We start from the raw sequence: 23,735 nt of genomic DNA on the forward strand, positions 1-23,735 counted from the left end.
ACATGTTGTAAACCTGACAATTAAACAAATTTTTATGAGAAAAGAAATACATTTTTATAAAAAAAACATTGATTTAATTACATTAAATCATATGATATAAGGAATAATTAAATACTGTTTAAATTTTAGATTTCATTAAAAAAAATACATTGTCATCTAAATAAATTCAGCAGTTAGGCAGACAAAGCCGTAGAGGACTGATATGCATTGTACTGTTCTTCCTGTCTAACGATATTTTTTAAATCCATTTTTCAACATTTCGAAATTTGTCTAGATTGGGACTGCATTTCAGATCGTAAAACAAGGTCTTTCATTTCCTTTTATGTCTCGGTCTTATGTGCTGCTGGAGAAATATTTTATACAAGCTCCAAGTCAAATGTGTCTTGGAGGAAGTCATGTGTGTGAAATTCTTAAGCAAACGACCCTTAAGCATGAAAAGAAAATAAACCAAAAGCACTAGTGGACTTTGTGGTGCATATGTATAAATATGGGGATTAAAAAACTGTCATCACCTTCTCTGGACATATGCCAATGCTTCACAATCACCAGGAATCAGAAAGATATCAAAACCTAAAAACAAAGCTTCTTAGCCTGAAGAATATACCTCATACCTTCATAACCATAGAATTTTAAGGTGTTAGTAATATACAATAGAGGAGTAAAATATATTTTCTCCTGTGATCTTTCTGTCAAATATGAATGGAGTTAATTGTCTGCATTTAATCTGAAGACTCAGAGGGAAGTTTTTGTGCAGTTTCCTCCACAGCCTCAGATATCTAAAACGTTGGATAAATCTTTCTCTTATTGGTTTTGGTTGGTGTTCGCCTGTGGCACTGAATCTAATGGAGCTCTGTAGAAGGCACTCGTATGTTATTACAGTAAACATATGCCTTGAAGAAATATATAAGTATGAGAGAAGCAAGATATCATAAGCAATTAGAACAAAAATGTGTAACACTTTGACATTCCTGGAAAAAAAAAGCTTCAAAGGGAAGAATCCTATGCACAAACCAAATGTTACAGACATTTTTAGTGCTCTTTTCAGCAAACGTTAAATAACTTCTTTCAGTGTGCCTCATATAATAAAGTACTATCTTATCTGACCTTGGGAGAAACTTTTAAAAAGGTTATTCATAACAGTGCAGGTCTTAATGAAATGGCAGTTACAGCCATACATCTTTTGGTCCTGCTCCCACAGAGTCAGACTGTGACTAAACAGCAAAAACTCCATCAATTTCAAGTGTTATAAATAAAATCGTTCAATGAAATGGCAGCAGATTTTGTTCAGGGGCCTTGGCGCTTGATTTGTGTCTACATTGCGTGGTGTGGAAGAGTGGGATCAGTGTTTCTTTTCTCGAGGAAATCAGTGCAATTGTGAACGCTGGCCACCTGGAAGTCTTGTGCTGGAAGTGAACGATCAAGGCTGAGAAGCAGGTAACATGAAGTTCACATCTGCGAGAGTCGTGTTTTAGGCCTTTGATGTCAGGCCATGCTGTTGTAGTTAGTGTTGCAGCTTTAAAAATGATATTGGTATGGCACAGACAGAACTTGACGGATACAGATCAGACAAACAAGAAGCCATGGCTGATAATGTATATGATTGTCCAGGGATGTCTGTTTTATATTTTTCTTCAACAGCTGAAACCAAACGGACAAAATAATTTAATGTTACTTCTAGTCTGGAAATTAGAACTTTAGAATTAAACAAAAATGCATATTTGGTTTCACATCATCTAGTTTTAAGGTTCCAGACATTGACTGACTGAGAAAACACCCCACAGCTACATCAGGAGGGTTTCTGATTTCTTCTGGGGAGCGTGGAAGTGGAGCTATGTAAATTGTGCAATATAAAAGACACTGAGGATAGCGAAGATTTCCTCTTTATGATGTATGATGTATGAATGATGTATAAGCAAACACTTTGCTGTTGTGCTTCTCAAATTTAAATTCAAACTTGAAATCATCAAAAATCATCAAAAAATAATTAATTCAATTCCACAAGCAGTTAAATAGAAAAGCATGCTCGCTGACATCTAGTCCATACCTCTTTTAAAGGACACATCTACAAAGGAAAGAAAAAAGAATATTTCTTTTTAAGAAATTACACTTGATTTCTTTCGTGTCAGAAATTATTTGGTGTTTGCAATTTGGTAACTATGCAATATTTGGTCATACACGTCTAAGAATGAACAGAAAAAGTACTTATATACAAAAACACTGTAGTCAAAAAGTACTTTTGCAACTATAAATTACAAGTATATGACTAGTTCTAACTTTGTCAGCAAATGCTATTACACTAGAAATACATTCCACAGCTGTCATAAAGTTTTTGTTAGTTCCCCACAAAGCAGTAAATGGGAAAGCTCCACCTTATTGGCGTATCTTGTAGCTACTAATGATTCAAATCACTCCTCCAGGGCAGGGGACATAATGTTATTGCAGGTTCACTGTAGAAAACAGCTCCAAAGTATATTCTGTAGGGTTGTAATTTATTTTAAAAAACATTAATTTGCATTAACTCTTAACATGTATTTTTTAATTGTCTTTAAATGAGAGGACATAGATTTGTCAGACACCATTCCCTGTGCTGGTTATGATGTTTAATTTGATCCTTAGTGAAACTTCTGTTTTTGCTTTGTGAATGTGTTTGTGTGACCTTTCATTTGTGAGCTGCCTTGGGATAATATAAAAACTGTACTCTAGAAATTATATCAGTGGTACCATTATTACTTCATTAATCATCAGTATGTCTTAACATCCTCATTGAAATGTAGGTAAGTCTTCATTTGACATTGGCAAAGAAGTAAATTTGTAACCATTTGAAAGGACCTCATAATGAGTAAGTAATGTTTCTGAAATAAGCCTTTTTGTTCATACGGTGACAAGATTTATTTTAAACAGTTTCCAGAAAAAACAGTCTTGCTCAACAAATGCGAGATTCTTATCATTTTCCCAAGGGCACATTCAAATTTTATATATATGGAGAAAGACAGAATATTACGTATAAATGTATAAATTCACATACGTAAACAAAAATGATTGGGGAAAAAAGCTAGAAAAATCTATGGAAACAACACAGAATAACACATTAATATTTTAAGCTATCAATCATTGGAAAATATAATCATAGGTCACCAGACCAGAAAGTCGCACCATATGGTACAGTGAAATTGAATATGATACACCATTTGAACGAAGAGTGCTGATTGAAATGGAAAAGGCCATTTGTCAGGAGTTATATTTCCATTAAAATGACCTTTTTAAAAAGGAACAGTGTCATGAAATAGTTTGGAAAATGATATTTCAGAGAATTTAAAGACAACAAATAGACAGATTGCTTTGTGACACCAAGCAAAGAAATAGGCCAGAAAACAAAACCTAATGATCTTTATGTACAACTGAGATTTATATTTCTCTGCATACAAATATCAAACAAACTTAGACCTGTGAAACATTGCAATAAAGAGCCAAATCCACTACACTGAAATATTAATATTTTTGTAAATACACAAGCTTATGCTTTGGAATTTTACAAGTTAACCATTCCAGTTCCTGCTGTGAATCATTTTCACAGGCTATGTGGAACATCAACAATATCTGATTGCAAGCTGTTAGTATTCTACACAGCCTATCTAGTTTGAGTCATTGCAAGCAGGTGCACAGCGTAATAAAGAAGGGTTAGAAAAAATACAATCTGAAGAATTTTCTATCACTGGTTATTAAACTCGGATGAAAATCTAAGTAATTAAGGGTTCATACATTGAGCAGTAAAGACCGGAAAAAAGTGAAAGGCTGTAGCATTTTATGGTTTGAAGAATTACAGTAATCTAATACTACAATGAATTTAGTGCTGTGCTTTTATCACTGTTACACAGTAAACATAAATTCCGTATATGATGTGTAACTGAGTTCCTGCTTTCATTGGGTAGTTTGTTGGTTGGTGTGATAAGTTTACAAAACGTACTTGGAATTGGTTTAAAAAGAGACTTCCAGCTTTTAAAACAACTGTCAAGGAAACAATGTTTTTCATCATGCCGTTAAAAAAAAAAAATTCTAGTTTTTAAAGGATGTTGAATGGAAAGTGAATTACAAATTACACGAGGATAGAGAGCATTTATTTGTTTTCATTTGATCTCTTTCCTTTTTTGAGTGTCAAAGGTTGGTTGCCCTGTCATTGTGTCTTGTACATGAAAACATGGCACCTCATTAGCAACGTTTCAAGCACCTCTTTATGTCTTTGAGTCTAGTCTTATTCATTCTGGGGCCTGGAGTCTCTGGGAGTAAAACACTGGAAGGCTTCCAGAGGGTGTCTGTTTTAATTGTGCAAAAATTATCAAAGGTGGGTCAAAAGTCATGTGCAACGATGGGTTAAAACTGTGTTTTCACAAAGTTGACAGTGTCGATGATCACATTTCTAGAACACTTGTTCCCATACTGAAGTTCACATATTGGTTATTTCGGTTAGTGGATTAAATTGCTACAGTAGTCCTGTTTTCTTCATTTTTGTCCTTTTTCATAGGATGTTAAATGTCTGGAAAAACAAGAAAATATTTTTATATCAAGATAAACTGAAATAGCTGGAATTCAGTTATCATTTTTTGCTAAGGTGCAAGATTATACGTTCAGTACATTCAGCATCAATCACTAGCACTTCTCCTGTAGTGCTAAGTACTACCTTCATCAGCATATGCCTGAAAAAGTATATATTTATTTAGTTGTGAGAGACTTCTTCATTTGCTTTTGTTTTTAAAATTATTGTAGTAGATTTTTGCCTTTTAACACTAAAACAATAGATTTCTTACCAGTTTACAAGTTTAAACCATTCCTTGGGGCTCCTGATTATTGTCAGCTCATGTCGGCTTGATATGAGGGAATGTGCCATTACATTGGATGAAACGCCAGAGTGCAATGTGTTACATGGAGTGAAATAAGCGCCCAGGCTGTGTCTAGACTAGACTGTGAAACTCAAGAAAAGAAACTGCATCAATTGCATCTTTCATCACTCCTTACTTTTTCTACTGACTCCCACAAACAACACAGCTTTGAAGCGAAGTCTGATGAGCTCAGAGAAATAACTCAGTCAGTGACAGTAGGTTCTTCATTTCTGATTAATTCTCCCGCAAATACCAATGGCTCCATCAGATCTCAAGACAGAATCTTTACTGTCTTCAATTCATCAAGGATGTCACTGCTTAATTCACCATGTGAATGTCTAATTTGTAAAACAAAACATATATGCTGAATAACATATGGTCAGAAAACTAAATTAAAAACTATAACAACATTTAGCTGGAACCTATGGTATTGGATCTGTTAGTATAAGAAACCATTTCACCCATATTATGTTCACTGAGCAAAAGTGCTAGCCTGGAAGCATAACCAGGACAAAACATCTCAAATCTGGAAAACAAATGCACAACAACAACAACAATGGAAAAATTAGGAACAACACAGTCATTTAAGTCTGAGCAATATTCTCTGCCAAGTATATAGCTATATCATTCGAGAAGAACATGTTAACAGCTAAGATTGCGTTCTGGAGACCATGAAAGGAAAATGGACTGGTCATCTCAGAGAATAACAATGTCCAAAATGATATAACATTGAATTCAGGCCCAAACCAAATTTCCCCCCTACACAAAACCAGAATGTCTGTCGTGACATTAGAAAATTATATACATGTACTGTTCTTATATACAAAGTAGTAGATACATAATATTAAAAAAAACTATAAATCGTTCAATAAAAGACTAGACTCCATTTCAAAGTGGTCACCAGTATGGTTTATTAAGTAATGCATGAAGACACGGACTATCCATCAGACATGAAGAGATGAAAACCAGATGCAGGACGTTCTTTCACTGGAACCTGAGGCTGCTGTAGGATAGGGGCTGAGTGTGGCTCAGCAGAGTGCTGACACACATCTTACAGCAAATAATCACTCATCAGTACAGTTCAAAGGGCCTGGTACCCTGGGGCAATTAATACTCCTTGTGAATCAATGGCACTGTAGCTAATATCACACAGCTCCCCAAGGGAATGCTGCAAAACAATTTGTGATGTCAGGGACAGGACAGTTAACCTTAAATGAGGTTTAAAGTTAGGTCAGTGCTGCTAGTTTAATATTCGGCCTTGCTCGTGTTTTGTGATCACTGTAATGTCATGAGCTGGAATGAAATGGTGAGACAGTGGCTTTTTGCTCGTGCAATTCAGGGAAGCTGGCAGACTTCTCCAAGTGCGTAGTGTGACCATTACGTGCAGTGTGAGGTTCAGCAGCTTTGATGGCCCCTAGGACTTTCTGGTTCGTATGAAGATGGCCTCTTTTAATTTTATGTTACTCTAATTTTCATGTTACTTTGAAAAAGCTATTTCTCTAATTGGCTTTTATGAGCAATCTTCATGACTCGCAAATCAGTAAATTATTGCACAATTACCTTTCGTTGGAATTTAATTGGTTTTCTTTATTTCTTACACTTTTTTTTACAGTTCTCAATGGCTTTACTGTTTTATCTCAACATGTGCTTGATCTGAAATTGTACTCTTTATGCTCTGTCATCAACCGCAGCTACACAGTGTACAATTTACACTGTACACATGTGCAAGATGGTTGTGCTGAAAAAGGTGGTAAAATCTTAAAGAAATTCAACTTGTGGAATTCAAGGGCAGAATGGTGATATGGTGATCAGTGATACAGGATCCATTTGTCTGCCAGTCTGTGAGGAGTTTGCGTATTTTGTTTATGTTGCTTCTTGCTGGGTACTGTATCTTCCAAATAATAAGCTTTCATTAGCTACTCTAAATTACCTTAATTACTGTGACTAAATCAAGACCAAACGAAACATGATTCACCAAATACCTTGCTTGTAACTACAGGTATGCTAATGTTATGAAGTAATTTCAACATCCTTTCCCATTTTCTGTGTAAATTAGCTGTTTGTTGTAAAATACCAGTTTTTTAGTTACTTACTGCAGGCATCATAAATATTTGACACTACTGCATCTCTTTGCTAGGTGCTCATTGTACCACCTCTAATTACATGCTATGTTGTTTTTGCTCAGTAATTGGTCTCAATGGTGAGGAAACTCATGACATCAGGGACAGACAAATGCTGCTTCCTGTAATGCAGTAATAACTGGATGAGAGGTGGAGGGTTTTGTTGCTGTTCTCTGTAGGTGCCAGCATGTTAACTGCATTAAACATCCACAGTAAATATGCTGTGTGTATTCATCAGTGTAGTGCCTGGACGAAGTAGAGATGGTAATGTGGTTCATCAGCTACAGAACAGCCAAGGAAACAGAACAGGGTAATAAGTAGGTAAAGTAATTAATAGATCAGTCTTCACAGATGTATAAATGGAATTTAAGCCACAATTACTCAGAGACAGTAATGTTTTCGCACAATACAGGAGCAGGAAACAATTGGATTAATTACCCTGGAGCTCTCATTGAAAAAATAAAAAGAGAAAACAAAGGACAGAAAACAAAACAACTTAGAAAATAGTGTGTAGTATTTCGGGATGTGAAATTACAACAACACAACTAGGTCTATTATGGATTATTATTTGCGCAGGCTGAATAACAAGAATGCTAGTGCCCATGGTCTGGATTTTTCAACAAATACTTTTTAAAAAGAATATGTGAGAAGAAGCCTCAAATACATTTTTGCTGAAGTAGATTGAATCAGGCTTCTTGTGAATCTGGGGAAATGTTGGATTTAAGTGTTGTAGGTTGAACACATTGAGTAATGTTGTCTAAGGAAAAGTGTCTTAGATGAAAGCAGGAAAAGGACCTCTGTATGGTTGCTCCTACACAATGCTCCATTCAAATTTCAAATCACAGTCCCTGTCTAGTATTCTAAATGTTAACATTACATCAAGTGTAAGACCAGGAGCACAGATAAGCTTGAAATTAGGAACTTACAGAGCTGCTTTAAAGAAAAATTTCATAAGCACATTTCTTGGTTTTGTTCTGTAGCAACAAAACTCTCAAAATCCAAAGGGAGTAGCATCTGCTTGGCATCCATATCTAGAGTTCAATTATTTTTTTTTATAGTTTCTAAAACTTTTGGAACTTTGATGATATTTAGTAAACCATAATTAAACTAATGCTTAAGGAAGTGAGATTTTGCCATAGGTTCTTACTGCAGACAGCTACTGTGGTGACTTTTAAACTATGTCAGGTGCTCTGTGGGAACAAAACTATGCACGTTTTTTTTTTAAACGGAAATAAAACAATGCCTGCACTGCCTCATCCTGTTTTTTTTTTTACATAAAAGGCCCCACCTAGGTTTACATAAAATGTTTTCAGTTGTTCAAGATGTTTGTGTGACACAGTTGTTCTGACTCGGACTTTGGAATCTTATAGTAAAGCAGCAAAACTTTTCTCTGCTTCAGGAATGTTGCTTTCAGGGAAGCTTTTGCTTTAGGATGACCACCAGGGTTAGAGCTTAGGCTGGCTTTGAGCCTGTGTTATAAAGAGAAGCATAAATGCAGTGGGATTGGGTTATTTTCCACTCTTTGTGTGTCTCTAGCCCCCTTAACAAAAAGTGGATTACAAAAGAAAAGGAAGCTCCAACAATGACATAAACCCCCCTCGAAGCTTTACTGGGTAATGGACGATTTTATGGTTCAGTGGCAGAAAGCAACGTTTGAAAACAAGACTCTTTTGTTTTAAGCCTCATCATATCCAATGCATTGTGAGGTGTCAACAGTTCAGCCAGCCTTAAATAAAAAAAAACTTTATAGAAAAGAAAAATAATCTTACACAGACATCGAAAACATCATACTTTGATTGTCTTTACTCTAACATTCCTTAGCATACGATGATTTAGGACTTGCAAATAACTTCTGAAAAGACACCTGCTTCACACTTCATGATACTGAAAGACTTCTACAATGCCCTGCAATTATATTGCCTCTGAACTCCAAAAATATTTGAATCAGATTATTGTCTTAAAAAGCAATCAAACTTTTTAAAACTGATCATACACTTGTAAAGAAGCCAACATTTTCACCTGTGACCTTATACTGAAAATGTTGCAGGAGCACACAAGGCATGCAAATCTACTGCAAAATCAATTTTACAGAACATATACTGGGAACAGACTTTAAATGGACTAGAATGTACATCCATAATATACTTTATAAATCACGTAACAGTCATTGTTTGTGTATTGCAGTACAAAAGGTTAGAAGTGTTTTTGAGCAACTTAACAAATAATTGAGACACATGTCATGCATATAGAAACATCAACACGTTTTTCCTTTGAGCAGAGACCAAAGCCAAAAATCAGAAGAAGACTATGTCTCCCTTTAACCCTGGTGACAGGATCGACTCATAACAGCAGGATCCCAACCCCTGACGTTGCAGAGATTGTCTATAATTTCTCATAATTAATGTACCGCAAATTCCCTGCCTGGAGGGGAAGAAGTGCCACTTCTGGACTCAAGACCCCTAGTGGTTTGTTTTCTCCCACTGGGAGTTTTTGTTTGCCTCTTCTCTGTGCCCACATAGTCTCCTGTTGCTGTACAAGATTGTCAACAGCTGTATAATTCTGTAGAGTGCTCCGGAGCAAACTGTTGTGAAGAGTGCTATAGCAAATTAAGATTGATGGACTGACAGTTGCTGCACAGAATGGCTTGTCTTGATGTCTATGCATTTATCACTATGCTCTGTCTTGTACTACTGTCTTTCTAGTAATTTTTAAAATAATTTAAAGGGTAACTAGATAGCTTCAAGCAGCAGGCGAATCAGGAATGCTTCCAAGAGATGGAAATATTAATATGAGTCTAAATTAGTCTGCCTGTCTTCTAAACAGCTTGACTTAAACAGATTTACATATAATACACAGGCGCTAAAACTGTGACAGGCTTTATTTAAAACATAGTTCATAGACTAATTCAAATCAAAATGCTCTGCATATTTTCTCCTAATAAAATTTTCCTTGATTCTGTTTTTCAAGGGAATGTAGTGTATTAAATACCGATATCTTAATTTTGCAGAATCGTAGATCTGCTGTAAATCTAGCAAAGAGTGTTTCTGCAATTATTAGGTTTAACTTCCTGTATGTTAAGAGAAAAATCTGGTTTTGTAGGCATTTATACAAAAAAAAACATGACTTAAACAATAGTTCACAACAGCTCTGTTAATATTTTTGTTCAATGTGCTTGTGGTCTGTAACTCCTGATTTGGCAAAATTATGGATAAATGTATTAGATAAGTATGTCATATAATTTACATGCTTAAATGTAAAAAAGCAATACAAGCAATAGGCTTTAGAAACCAGCTATGTTTTCATCAGTGACATGAACTCAAGCCCAGTCAAATGTGGATACATGAACTGAGCTGACTGAAAGGAATTTCACGTTTATCCAATTTATATTGAACATAAGAATTCAGTTCAAACAGAGTCACGGATTTTTTAAATAATTAGTTTAGGTACTGTAAGTAAAAGTGCACTATGAGCCATGATCTTACTTTATTTTTACTTCATCGATTTCTCTGAGGGGATATTTTAGGGGATTCTTTAGCCGTAATGTGTTCTATAGTTAAATCTATAGTTAAAAATGGGGAGTTCTATCATTTTAAATAACCTGTACATGCATTAAAATTGTTTTTGTGAAGAAATCTACCACATGTATTCAATCAGATTATTAATTTTAAAATAAACCTGATGCTGTTTGCTTATAAGCCCTTGGTTAAGTTACAATATGTGAATTTGTTCAGATTTAAGGAACTCAAGACCAGTTTACATGCTTCTACTTTGCATAATGTCATCTCTTTTGATGAGTCACCGGCAAAACAATGTTAATGTCGATCAGCAATGTCCGTAGACTGAACGATATACTGTATACAGGATCTGCCATTGATTTAGCTTTAAAGCATGAACTCTCTAGTATATAGGGGCTGTTCTTTGCAATTGTGGAAATATATATATATAATTAATTTGATTAAACTACTCAGTGTACTTAATTTATTTTGTTATCGTCAGTTTACAACAGTTTGAGCACGCCAGAATTACTCAGAAAAATGCAAATTACCTTATCTGCAGCTGGTTTAAAATACAAAATACTTAATACATTGCATAATATACATTCATAACACATTAGGTTTAGTGAAGTTTAATAGTTGAATAGAAGTTGTATAAAACTGGAAAAATGTTCAAAATTGCAGAGTATTTCAGATTTCAGACCGGAGCCCCTTTCCACCTCCTTGGTTCATTATTGTTGCTTTTTACTTTTTAAGATTAAGATTTGATTTGATTCTTTAATCTTTTTAGACCATACAACCCAGTCCAACTGTGTCGTCTTTACCATGCAATGAGCCATACTTAAATTTGTCATGACAGAAAAAAGTGGGGTTTAAAGCATCGTTTAAGATATATTACCATTTAAATACATCTTATTTTGTAAGGGTCTTCCAACAGGTGTTCCCATGGAAACAACGGGGTAGGAATACACGTTCTCAACAATAAAAGCTGAGACATATGCAGGACGAAAAGGGTTGGTTTCTGTCTCCAGAGCAGCTGGGGTTGTTTGAGCCTTCAGGAGTTGAATGACTTCATAGCTGGACATCTTGGACTAGTTTGTTTGCTACCGAACAAAATGCCAAGGCTGAAAAGAAAATCCTGTCAAGGGATTTAGACAGTTCTCAGTAGTGACACAGGCAATTATTTCCAGATTTTAAATTTCAGAGGTTTCCTTTTTCAAAGTCTGTTATATTCATTCTTGCATCTTGACCACGAATTAAAAGGCCACTACACGTTTTTTTTGTTTTCATCTAAAAAAAATCTTGACAGCTACTGTAAGAGCTTAAAGTCCCACTTTAGCAACAGGCTGCCAATGTGTCTCGCAATGAGCTTAATTATTTTACCTTTTTTGCCACTTTCACACAGAGGGGCCTGATTCAAATTCAAAATAATCTTTTTGCTATAGCACAAATGAATGCAGCATGCAGAGTGGATTATTTCACTTGAATTAAGAAATCATGAACATTATTTTATGAGAATAGACATCAAATTGAAACTGGATACAAGCACAGCAATACCAAAATAAAACCTCAGGTAAGCAACATAATCACACCTAAGGCGCTGCAGAAGCTGTACACAGGCCAGGCAGACAAGAATCAATGCACAGAGGTTTTAATTGATCCTACTAGTATCCTTTCATACCATGAAAGTGACTTTGCAGGAAATAACAGAATGGCCAAACCATGATATGGAATCCATTTTCAAAATCCCTTGTGCTCTGACCAGGAAAATAAATAAACAGCACTCTTAGCTTAATTCAGCATTAAACTCAATTTTTGGAAATTAGCATTTAGGAACAAAAATCCTGTGTTGAGGTTTTACAACAGATGAGTTTCTTTCACATGTGTAATGTTTTCAATGCTACAGGATGATTAGTGTTATTGCCTTTTCTAAGCTTTATCCAATTATGTTTGATTTTAGCAGATTTAAATAGTTGGGAGCCCTTACTCTGCTGTCTTAGTGTACAGCTCTTTTTTTTCATTAAAAAGTCCCAGTCCCAAAGTCCCCGACGAGCCAGTTGTTTTAAATGTTGGTTATCAGTGGCTCGGTGTATGTGGCAAAGTATAGTGAACGTATACTGAAAAGACCTGGAGGCTCAGACTGATAGATTGATGGTCTCGCACTTACAAAGGAGGCTTCATGGTTCTTCGGCGGAACCAGGAGGAGGAAAGCCCTGGGGTCAGAGGTAACATCCGAGCAGACTTCAGCTGGGCACTCAACACCACAGCTTGAGAACTCCCGGTCAGTTCAGTCCATTCTGTCCAGAGCTGTAATGAAAAAAGTAATACCCTTTGGTTTCCCAGGCCAAACGAAATAATTACCACACCGCGATAATAAAAAAAAGGCCCTTTTCAGCCTCTTAGGCACGCGAGCCAGGGTAATTAATTGAGAAATTCTCCACGGATTGGTGAGCTCCTTGTGAAAATGATACCTGGTCTGTGGTAAAACACCTGAGGGTAAAGATGGGTAATGATGTACTTCAAGTCGCTAGGGCCCACTGCTCCTGATGCCATGAGAACAGTGCATCCCCCTAACGCGAACAAGGGACTTCTTTCTGTCACCTGAGGAGAGGCTAGGTGTGTGTGGGGACAGGCCGGTAACGGGTCATGCCTCTACTGACAACAGGTCGCTTCTTAAACTGTGACTGAGGTCTTTTTCGAAAGGGAAACGATTTGCTTTTGTTCTTCTTCTTTTTTTAATTACACCACTTTGTATTCCTGTCAATGGCTTTGGCATCAATGGCTTTTCTGTTGGGGAAAATGGCTTGTTTACTCATGGCTTCCACTCTCTGAAGACATGTCTTTGTCTGCAAAGTATGTTCAGTAAACACAATCTCAGAATGGGCCTGTCAAATTAAAATGCGGTGGAGTCAGCCACTTGAGGTTTTTCCTGAAGGAGATTTAAATGACAGGGTTCTGCGGGCATACTGTATGTGTTTGTTATGTTATAATAGTATGAAATTTAATCATTTTAGCTTTTTCATGTGGTAGTGTGTTGATTTGACTGATAGAAGAAAATATCCAAATTTGGGAAGTATGTTTATGTATATAATAGGATATGAAAAACAAAAATGTTGTATTAATAAACACATAATTTGTCTGGAGGAATATTAGTTGCTGTAAGATGGAAGAATATTAGTTATGTTGTACATTCTGTTTTCATTAATGTTTTCCAAAATATTAGCTTATAAAGTAAGCATTGAAGCTTCGTAATGGGATCCTATCATGAACCCTGGGAATGAGGGGATTTTAAAGAACAGGGGTTACTTTCCCTGTTTTTGAATAAAATGAAGGGATTGGAGGAGTCATGGGAGTACTTCCCCCTGTTGCCTTGTGATAAGACAGATGAGTTGAACATGAGATGAATGAAGTTTCCTTTTACTTTGGTTGAAAAGTAACCAAACCAACTCCACTGCATGGAGTTTTCCATCTGGTTCCTATTATAACCTTATACCATTTCTGTCCTCTGGTATTGTGTTCAGATTTCCCTGATGTATTTATCCTCAGGAGCAGGAGTTTTATCTAATAATATCTGGATTTCATTTAGTTACATATTTTAGAATGTAAAATGGATTTGTGTCAAAAGAAATATGTCAAGTTCCCAATAGAGGCTGTCTTAAAAGACATCAGTGCCTTTTAAATACTAAACTTTCGTTAGACGGATTATTTATTCTGTACTGCATATCTATTTTAGTCTGTTAACTTGTGTTTTAAGTGAGAACACCTGAAACTTCCCTTATTTTTTACTGCATGCCTCTGTTTTTATAATTTTTTGTTGTTTACAGTACATACCACCTACAGTCCATAATCTAAATGAATTATAGACAGAGAGAGCATTTTCCTTTTGTCCTGAGAGGCTTGAATCACATAAGGGATGTGAACCTTTGGATTAATGAAATATTTTTGGAAGTCAGGGTTCACACATGCACTTATTATCACATGTAACATTTCAACAGAAGCTACAGTACAAGAGCAGCACGAGAGTCTGTTGTTATAAAAGCGTTTAGCCTCAGTCAAGCATCAAAGATAGTAGATATCTTTAAATTAATCTTAAGAAAATGTGTCTTGAAAAATATCTAAGAATGCATTCAAAGAATAACCCACCTAAAGGAGCTCTCACACTATGATGAACATTAAGAAAAAAAGATGTAAGTAATTGGATTCTGAGGAAATAAAAAAAGACATTCTAAAGACAATGAACGTGTTACACAAAGACTGTACGAAGTGTAGTAACAAATAGCTCCCAGATTATTAATTGATTACATCTAGTGACAAAAGTATGAAAAGCAGTAACAGCAAACAAATCAATTAATTAATGATTACATTATTAAAGTTATTTTGTATCATTTTAGAAGATTTGAGAGCATTTTAGATATCACTATAATTGTAGTGGAACGTAATGTGAACAATTACAGGATACAATAGTTGTATGATAAATCAACTACATTCTTGACTTATACTACCATTTTATCTTCTTAAATTCTGGAAATGGAAAAAAAATCAATGACAAGCAAACTATTTTTATTGAATTAACTTCACTTTTATTTTTGTAAATATTGTGCAGAAAAAGGCTTTTCAAATCACTGATACTTTTAGTATTAATGAACTTTTTGTATGACCAAAAACAAGTTTCACATCTCAGAGTTGTTTTCATTAATGGTAATTATGTTTGTAGCTCTACTGATTAAGAAGGTCAATGTTTGGGAACTAGTTTGGTGCTCCTGAATGCAATGTTATTTTCTGCTAATATTCTTCAGGCAGCCAAGCATTAAAAAACCATTACACCCGCACTCATTTAAGCAGCCGGGAAAAAGGCAAAATTCATAATAAGGACATTTTTGAATGGAAATAGTAAAAATTTGCAGATTTTATAACAATTGCTTAGCATATTTATGAAATTATATGCATATAAATTAATTAGTATATTCATATAGAATAATGCAAATACAAACAAAATGTTTAAAACCATTTCTTCATGTGCCTGAAAAGTTACAAGTAAAATTGCTTTACTTCAATCTGTTCATTGAGACAATGTGGCCAAATCCAGTCCCAAACAGAATGTCTTCTGTGTTTTGTGGTCACTCAACAGAGCTAATTATTCACTCAAGAGGTCACAATTTGCTTCTGTCCTAATCTGTTGTCAGGATGATGATATAAAGAAATCTGATCAGTATGATAACATACCGATTCAATTGTGTCTGGATGGCCCATTCCATTGGAGTTATTTCCAATGGTAGACAAGGAGGAGAGTGGATAGCATTGTCTAAGCAGTTGTGACTTGTGGTGCCGGGAGCCCATATTCTGGGACCATTGAAAAATAACAGTTTCCATCAAGGAAGGTTTCATGTGGCAGGCTGACCTCAAGGGTGGGCTGATTATGGTCCCATACCTGCTTCATGGATCATATTTATACAACAGCAGGAAAAAGAAGTACAAATGTGAGCACAATTCATGTCACATATCATGATAGAAATTAAGAAACACAAAGAAGAGAGTACTGGCACCTTGCTTTCTGAATTCATTGATTCTTTGCACAAAAATACTTTGAAAGTCATTTGACTGTGGGTGAGAGCATTAACATATCTTATTATGACCATTTGAAACCTAAACAAGAGTTGGGTAAGGTCTGATTTTCCTCTTTTTAATTTGTGTGTAGAGTAATACTGTCGGTCTAGTGCCTTTGTGATGAGTGTATATGCTTTAAGTATATGTCTCGTGGTGTACAGCATACTATTAAGCTCTGAACTGTCACTGAATCATTAATCCTGCAGGATTGTAACAGGAATCTAAAAAAAAGCCACACAGCAGAGCCTATAAAATCCCCAGAAATTTACCACTTTTTTTACTCACCAAACTGAAAAGTTAATACAAACTTTGTGCCAGTACTTAACACTGGGCAAGGAATTTACTTGTTCCATTCTTAATACCAAATACACATAATAGCGTTGCATTAAAATACATTTTAATTAGAACATAAGAATATGGTGCCAAATGCCTAAACACCTGAAAGTGACAAACATGTATTTAGTTTCTCCCACCAGCACCTCAGAGTCTGGGAATGAAAACTATATGACTGTAACGGAAAACCTTTTTTCATACATGATTTACAGGACCATCTTGCACTTATCTACTCTAGGGTGTGCAGATCTTGATCGGGCTATCATCAGAAATGTCTTTATGATGGTTATTAATATGGGCACATCATTCCTGTCATGGAGGAAGTAAAAAATACTAATTTTCTATCAAGGTATAATTTACCTTAGAAGCTAAAATTTCATATTATAGCTTCTAAGGTTTAACCAAACACAGGCATGTTTATAATGTAGTAGGACAGCCCAGGCCTGAAGTACTGTCACAACAATGCTTTTAGAGGTTCTGTTCCAGGTGCATAACAGTATACGATTTGTCTGTTTCAAAAATATTGCAATCCCTTTACTAGAACGTCTCATTGTTCTGCTCAACCACTATAAAGGGGCCACTTGTTAGCAACATTGCTCTGCCTGTTATATCATTGGTTGATTGAAAGAAAAGACCCACACCCCAACAATGCCATAATTTTAATTGTAGGTTGGACAAAAGTACAGAAAAATATATTGGTTTGGTAAGGAGGTGATAAGAATCTTCTGTAATCAGGCAATACATTTATCTCACTTCTCCTCACATCTCAGACAACAAAGGCAAATAACTCAAAGCTTTTTCCCTGTAGTCTTCAAATGTAATAGCATCAGTACGGATCATGCTACAGTAATCCTGGGTGGGGTTCATCTTTGGGACTCAGGTGTCTTCAGACAGCTGAGAAGTGACAGAAATCCCTGACAGCCCATTCCCTGGAGGATTTATTCAAATAATAATATAAATCTTCCTAGTACAATGAGAACCATGTTTGGCCTCATTTCCAGTAAAACCTCCCATTCCATTCCTTCATACAGAACTGGTATATTTAATTTATACAGATTCTTTACTCTTCTGTAAGCATTACAAAATTGAGCATTTAAAATGGGTCATCCCTGCACGTTTTTGAACTACTGTATTCTGTGGAAGAACAGCTTTTTCTTAGTGTACAAATAACTATTGGGACTGCAGAAAGGAGTCTATTATCCTTTAGGGCCTTATATCGATCTCAAGTGTCCTTATCTTATTCCACATGGAGTAATATTTATGTGTGTCTGGTGTCACAAACACTAATCAAAATTATAGCAATAACATCCACATCCCGAATATATAATTCAGTGTTATACTCCCATGAGACATCATAAAACAGCAATGAACACAATTTATTTATTTGTTCTTTGTTGACTTGAATGTCCCCTGTGGTGTATGTCTGTGGTCCTAATCCATAAGAAATCTCAGTTCATTGATTTCTTAGCTTTAAGGTCTCCAAATTTAATTTTGTTTTTTTGTTAATAAAGATTTTGTATGAGGATATTGTAACGATTATTTAAGCATTTGCATTTCTACATACAGAATGCAAAAACATTGAACGAGTCTTATCACATTGTCTGGCTTATGTTAAGATTTTTGTTTTAGGTGAGTGAAGTATTAAGGCAGAGCTATTGTTACGTTGTTTCACTGAGTTCATTCACCTCATGTTGTGCCATAGAGGGTTGCTGCCAGTCAAAGTCAAAGTTAATTGTAATAAAACCAACATTTTTAGACACACGAGATCTTCGTTTATGAAGTATCATATTTATGACGCAGGTGGCGTAATTTTTTAGCTTAAGGCAGTAGATGAAAATAAATTACTAAAATACAGATCAAGCTCCAAGGCCTACACTACCTGTCCTAGTGAGCACAGGTGAAGCTTGACAGGAGTCTTACAGTCTTACAGGTCAGGGGGTGAATGACACCAGTCCCAGAAGGAAGCACTGCATTGAAAAGCAGGGATGGATGTATTGGAAAGTGAAGGAAAGAAAATTCAAAAGGCAAGAAATGGCTCTCGCTCAGTTTATTTAGTGCACAGAGAGCTGACATTCACCAGTGATGGGATATTTCTCACTTTATTCCATCACACAAGAAGGGAACATTAAACCCAAAAGCAATGCACTGCCATTCTGTATTTTTATAGGTATGGTGGTAATTTATGTTTCCTTTTGTAGTCCCTTAAGCCATCAAAAGTAGCAAAGGAAAATGCACCGGATAGTCACAATGTGGAATTGATTAGTATCTCATTAATGATGTCAAACAATGCATTTCAAATTAATTTTCTACAGAGTTGTATTCCACTGTGAATTTTTATTTTGCCATTATTCTGTCTTAAGGGGAACTGTCTTGTGTTAGCAGGCCCGAGATACGCAGTAATATCCAAGGTGACATCTGTTGCCAGAAATACAAAACAAAAAAAAGAATAAAAATGAGTCTGGGACATTGCCGATAAGTTGATTTACTTTTTAGAAGTTGTTCAATTTGAGGTGCTGTTTGGTTTCTTTATAAGAGGTTATTGAACTCGACACTTTAATTTTGCTTTTACTTACCATCTGTATTAACTTAACAATTTTCATAATGAAAAAAGTTCTGCTTATTTCACATTGGAAAACAGACTCACCTAAGTCTGAAATCCCATGGCTGAATTCCTCCTTTAAATTCACAAAAAAGCAAGCTATATTTCATCAGCTACAACATTTCTTTGTCATGATAACATTCAAGGACAAATTCAAATAAAATGGACTAATAATGGGTGGATTAGTTAATGATTTAAGCTCCAAGGCATGGGAAATCTTACACCTGGCACACAGTTTCTGTTATTAAGTAATTTAGAGAAATATAATTTAACCTTTAAGGGAAAAAATGTACTGGCTCCATTTATCACGATAATGCAGAATATTAAACATGTGGTAAGCATACTTTAGGTATCATAGCTGAACAGTATTATATGGTAACGTGCTTAGAAAATACCTCACATGAGCAGAGAAGTGCTGGATAAGAACACCTCCTCCACTGTTTTAATTTTAAAGTGTACAGTAGATCTGACAATAAATTACTTCAGGTGGGGAGCTGCGTCAGCATGTGTAGGCTGCAAAGGAACAAGTAACAGGTTTATTCCATGCTGAGAAGAGAAGAAAGAAAACATGACGTTTTGGCTGTGGAGACTTCTTCAGGTGACCTTCTTCAGGTGTCACCTGAAGAAGGCTCCACTGCCGAAACGTTGTGTTTTCTTTCTTCTCTTTTCAGCATGGAATAAACCTGTTACTTGTTCCTTGACAATAAATTATCCTCTTGAAGCAATGTGTAGTACCAGAGGACTGAACCACATCAATCCATAAATCAAATGTAAACTTTTGCTATGCAACAAACAGCCAGATATAGTTTAGAAATTATTTAGCTGTGGTGAAAAAGACTAAAAATGTAATAAAAACATCTGCTGTATTGAATGTCATGAGTACACAAAGGACAAACACTGACTTAATATTCTTTGTTTCCAAATATAATCCCATGAACTTTGAGGAGAACTACAAATGAAACATTAAAGGAAAGCCTGCTGGAGGTGAATTCACTTATGTGTTATAAAATAAGTGGAACAGAACAATGTGCCTGATCAGTGCTTTTTTAATGAGATGAAAGCTGATTAAGTATCATAAAAGGAGGGACCAATGAGGTGCATGCTTTGCATTTTTTGGAACACATCAGTAATCCTTTGCTATAGAGCAATAGCAATATAAATTACTGATCTTAAAATTCCTTCAGTGCAAGCAAGGACATAAAGCATGATGCATTGGCGCTGTATTCAAAGAAAGTGGGCAAAGCTGACAGTTTGTATGCAGGGCACAGGGATCAGTAATGGCCTTCTGCTGTTTTAATGCTACAAGACTCATCTGTCAACAATGCAAAGCAGATAATAGTTCAATATCTCACTCCCAGAGTGAAAGCCAAGTCGTGCCCCACAGGACACCAATAGCTCCCTGCTGTGGTTTCAAAAGGTTGCCGAGGTTATTACAAGGTAAACCTGAAGAGATTCAGGTCATTTATTTCACTTTTGTCCTACTTGAAATGTCTGTTTAGTACGTTTTTCTACATTCATATCCCAGTGCTTGTCTGGATTTTCAGTATGCACAAGGTGTCCAATTTCATCTCCAATTATTCTAAATTACTTTAAAATTAGCAATCCCTCTAGTTTGGCCCTGCTAAAGACTTTCTCAAAGGTGTTTTTGTGACAACACAACTCAGGCTGTACTCTTTTACGTTGAGACAGGAAAAATGGCTGTTATGTAATGACAAGAATTTTAAAAAATATCCTGTGGTATAATTTCACACAATAAACTAAATTTTTTTCCTGCCCACCAAAAGAGGTCCTGCAAAAGGGCATGGCAAGCAATAACTTATAATTGCATGTTGTTTTTGTACATGTTGTCTGCCCTGCTCATAATGAACTTAAAGCGATGTAACCAATGAAAATACAGCATCATATATCCAGTTCTTTAGGGATTAAACCCAAGTACCTTGTGAATAGAGGAATGGTGTTGCGTTACTTCTCCTCTTTGGCAAAGCAATCATTTGCTTTTACGTTAATCTTTTGTTTGGTTATTCTAAAATCTATCATTACTATGTGGGATTTGAATATTTGTAAAATAAACATGATGTGTATGACACCATTCCATCCCAAGACATGAAATCTCCACTCTTTCTGCTCTAAAGGAAGTGGGGCACGGAAGACACCACAGATGGTAAATTTTAATTAGAAAAGCAAGACTGATCTGGTCTGTTCTGCTGCTTTGTCTCACAATTAATGTTTGTTATACATTTTATTTAGAGATGAGAATGATAGTAGCAGTACCTGTTGCAATGGCAACAATAACTGTAGCTTATACCATTTTACGACACATAAGCTAAGGAGGAACTTCAGGATGGGCAGATTTTACAAGACTAGTGTAGTTTTGCTGGGACACTGGAGTTTATACCCTTGTTCTTTCAAAAAGTGCTATGGCACAAATGACTAAATAGTCAGGACCACAGTTTAACATCTCATTTGAGGGTTATAGGTCAATTTGCCTATTCACCATATTGGTGCATTGGTTTGGAAATTCTACTTCAGAGAAAACACCAGTCCACCAGCACAGCTTGCAGGAGAAACCTTGGAAGCCTCCTATATCAATCTTGACTATTCCCATCCTTGAGAAACTTCCAACATCTGGCCACGAAGTGGTTGTGCAGTTGCTTAAACGTATATTTCTATTCTTGAGTAAGAAATATCAATTACGTAAATATTTTATTTCCGTTTGTGTTCTAGCTCACATTTTTATGAAATACCCAGATTCATTAAATTGCATACAAATTACAGAATAAGAAAAGCACTGTTTAAGACTACAGGAAACATAATTGCCCCTGTCTAACCCTTGTACACAGGTCACATCACAAAAGAAAGAAGAGAAACAACAGTTTGTGTAAGCTTCTACACAGTAATTGATGCACAAAGCAGAGGTGTCAGTCCTATTGTAAAAGCACAAGTCATGCTAAAAGAAAAGGGTCATTCCCATCCTGAATTTTGCTTTAATAAGAATGATAAATCATAGGGATTTAAAAAAAAAGTTAAAAAGGAGGTCAAGTATGAGCTGTACACAACACAGGGACAACAAGGAAGTAGCCTTCACCTGTCACTTTCAGAAAGTTATCACCCGCACTTGAGAATTCTTGGGGAGAGGAAGGACTGCCCCAGTACATCAAACAGATTGTCAACATGTTTTGCAGCAGGGGTCATTGGGAATGTTAAGACGGAATCCAGAGATGGAAAGTGCAGATTAGAGGTGTTTTTTTTCCCCAGCCATCCAGAGATATCTTACTGAAGATCCACAGTCTAACCCTTGCCCCATTCTTGTCTGCATGCTGGCTTTTGGCATTTCTATCATTCTGTGCTGTTGCTCGTTTGAAGTCAGGCCGGAAAATTAATCAGGTACTGTCCTTGACATCCTGATGCTATAACGATAATTGTTGCTTGGATTTGTGTTGAGCTTCTGTATCCCAAAGGTTCCCAAAGCTCTTCACATGCTCGTTTATGAAGGGACCTACTTCGTCTACGGGTGAACTGCAGAACCTACTTGGGTGTTTCTTCACAAATTAAATGAATTGGTCTGTAAACAAGAATGAGCAAAGCTGATGTGTAATGTAGCCAGAACATCAAGGTTAGGACCCCTACTCTTAAAAGTGAACTTTAATAACCAATAGAGGTCATGAACTCTGTTGAACATCTTGTCTGAAGGACAGCACCTCCTGCATAGGTCCTCTAGTCCACAGATACCCCTTACAGCAACATCCTGGCCTGACCTTGTTTAGCTTCTGAGATACAAGGTGACAATTCTGCAATCAATGCCAGCTACTTTTGACCTTTAGATCTCCTTCAAGACATTGATTCCAAATCAAGAGACAGCTTCCCTCAAGTTTAAGGCAAAATTTGTATTCTGGTTATACAGTGTTTACTCTGATTGTCTATATATCCCTGGCTGTGAATGGCGGTTACCTCCCCCAACATGCATTCTGTGCCACAGTGACTATTTTTGCCTTTCGTATCCAATAGACCTGATTAGATGACCAATCGTTGACATTTCTTTCATGCATCTGGTGACAAGATAATTTGTCAGCTCAGGTTAAAATATTGAATTACAAATTTCTGCCAAGCAGCTATTGTTGCTCAATGTAATACTCAAACACTGAAAGGGGGAGTGGCTCACAGCTGACAGGGAAAGCTTTTCTAACTCTACATGACAGAGTCTGTGCAGTGTGTTAATACAAAGTGTATGCGCCTCAGACAGCAGCTATATCTATGACTGGGAAAACTACTAAGACTGGAAATATTGATGCAATAAGAACATGAATCACAATAGAAAGAAATAACAACACCGACTAGAACAAATGCTTCCCTTTCCGAAATAATAATGACTGGAGTTCAGCCTTATTTCATCTTATCAAAGTATTATAAATGCAACACTAGTTTTGTTAATGCTCTTCTCTAGAATGTGTAATCACGTACAGTAGTCTATGTCACGGGTTGGTGTATAGAACACATCAGGCACAGTGAACTTTTTGGAGATTGTTGACAGATTTTGTACAGCACATCATCTGTCATTTTCAGGGAATATAAACAAATAATACTGGTTAAGAAAGGCTTTGAAAATTGACAGTTGTCTTCAACGTGTTCTTATTCTGACATTTAAAAAAATACGTATTTTTATTTAATTTAAGAATTGAATATTTAAAAAAAATATTTCCACAAAAGCAAAAAG

The 23,735-nt window shown here is 35.9% G+C and overlaps 1 long non-coding RNA gene across 2 annotated transcripts in view; it reads right to left on the bottom strand.

The window, feature by feature from the left end:
* The window catches only part of LOC138242222 (uncharacterized), an 80,035-nt gene that overhangs the window by 10,677 nt on the left and 45,623 nt on the right, over positions 1 to 23,735 (bottom strand). Inside the window, exons 3-4 of one of the 2 annotated variants that reach the window (XR_011191476.1) lie at positions 12,656 to 12,795; positions 11,127 to 11,626 (exon numbers count right to left, since the gene is read on the bottom strand). This is a non-coding gene — a long non-coding RNA (uncharacterized lncRNA). Of the gene's footprint in view, positions 1 to 11,126; positions 11,627 to 12,655; positions 12,796 to 23,735 lie in introns of those variants that run through there. The other variant, XR_011191475.1, reaches the window with a different exon arrangement.

The sequence above is a fragment of the Lepisosteus oculatus genome, chromosome 13 (assembly GCF_040954835.1).
Source record: "Lepisosteus oculatus isolate fLepOcu1 chromosome 13, fLepOcu1.hap2, whole genome shotgun sequence".
Lineage (NCBI taxonomy): Eukaryota > Metazoa > Chordata > Actinopteri > Semionotiformes > Lepisosteidae > Lepisosteus > Lepisosteus oculatus.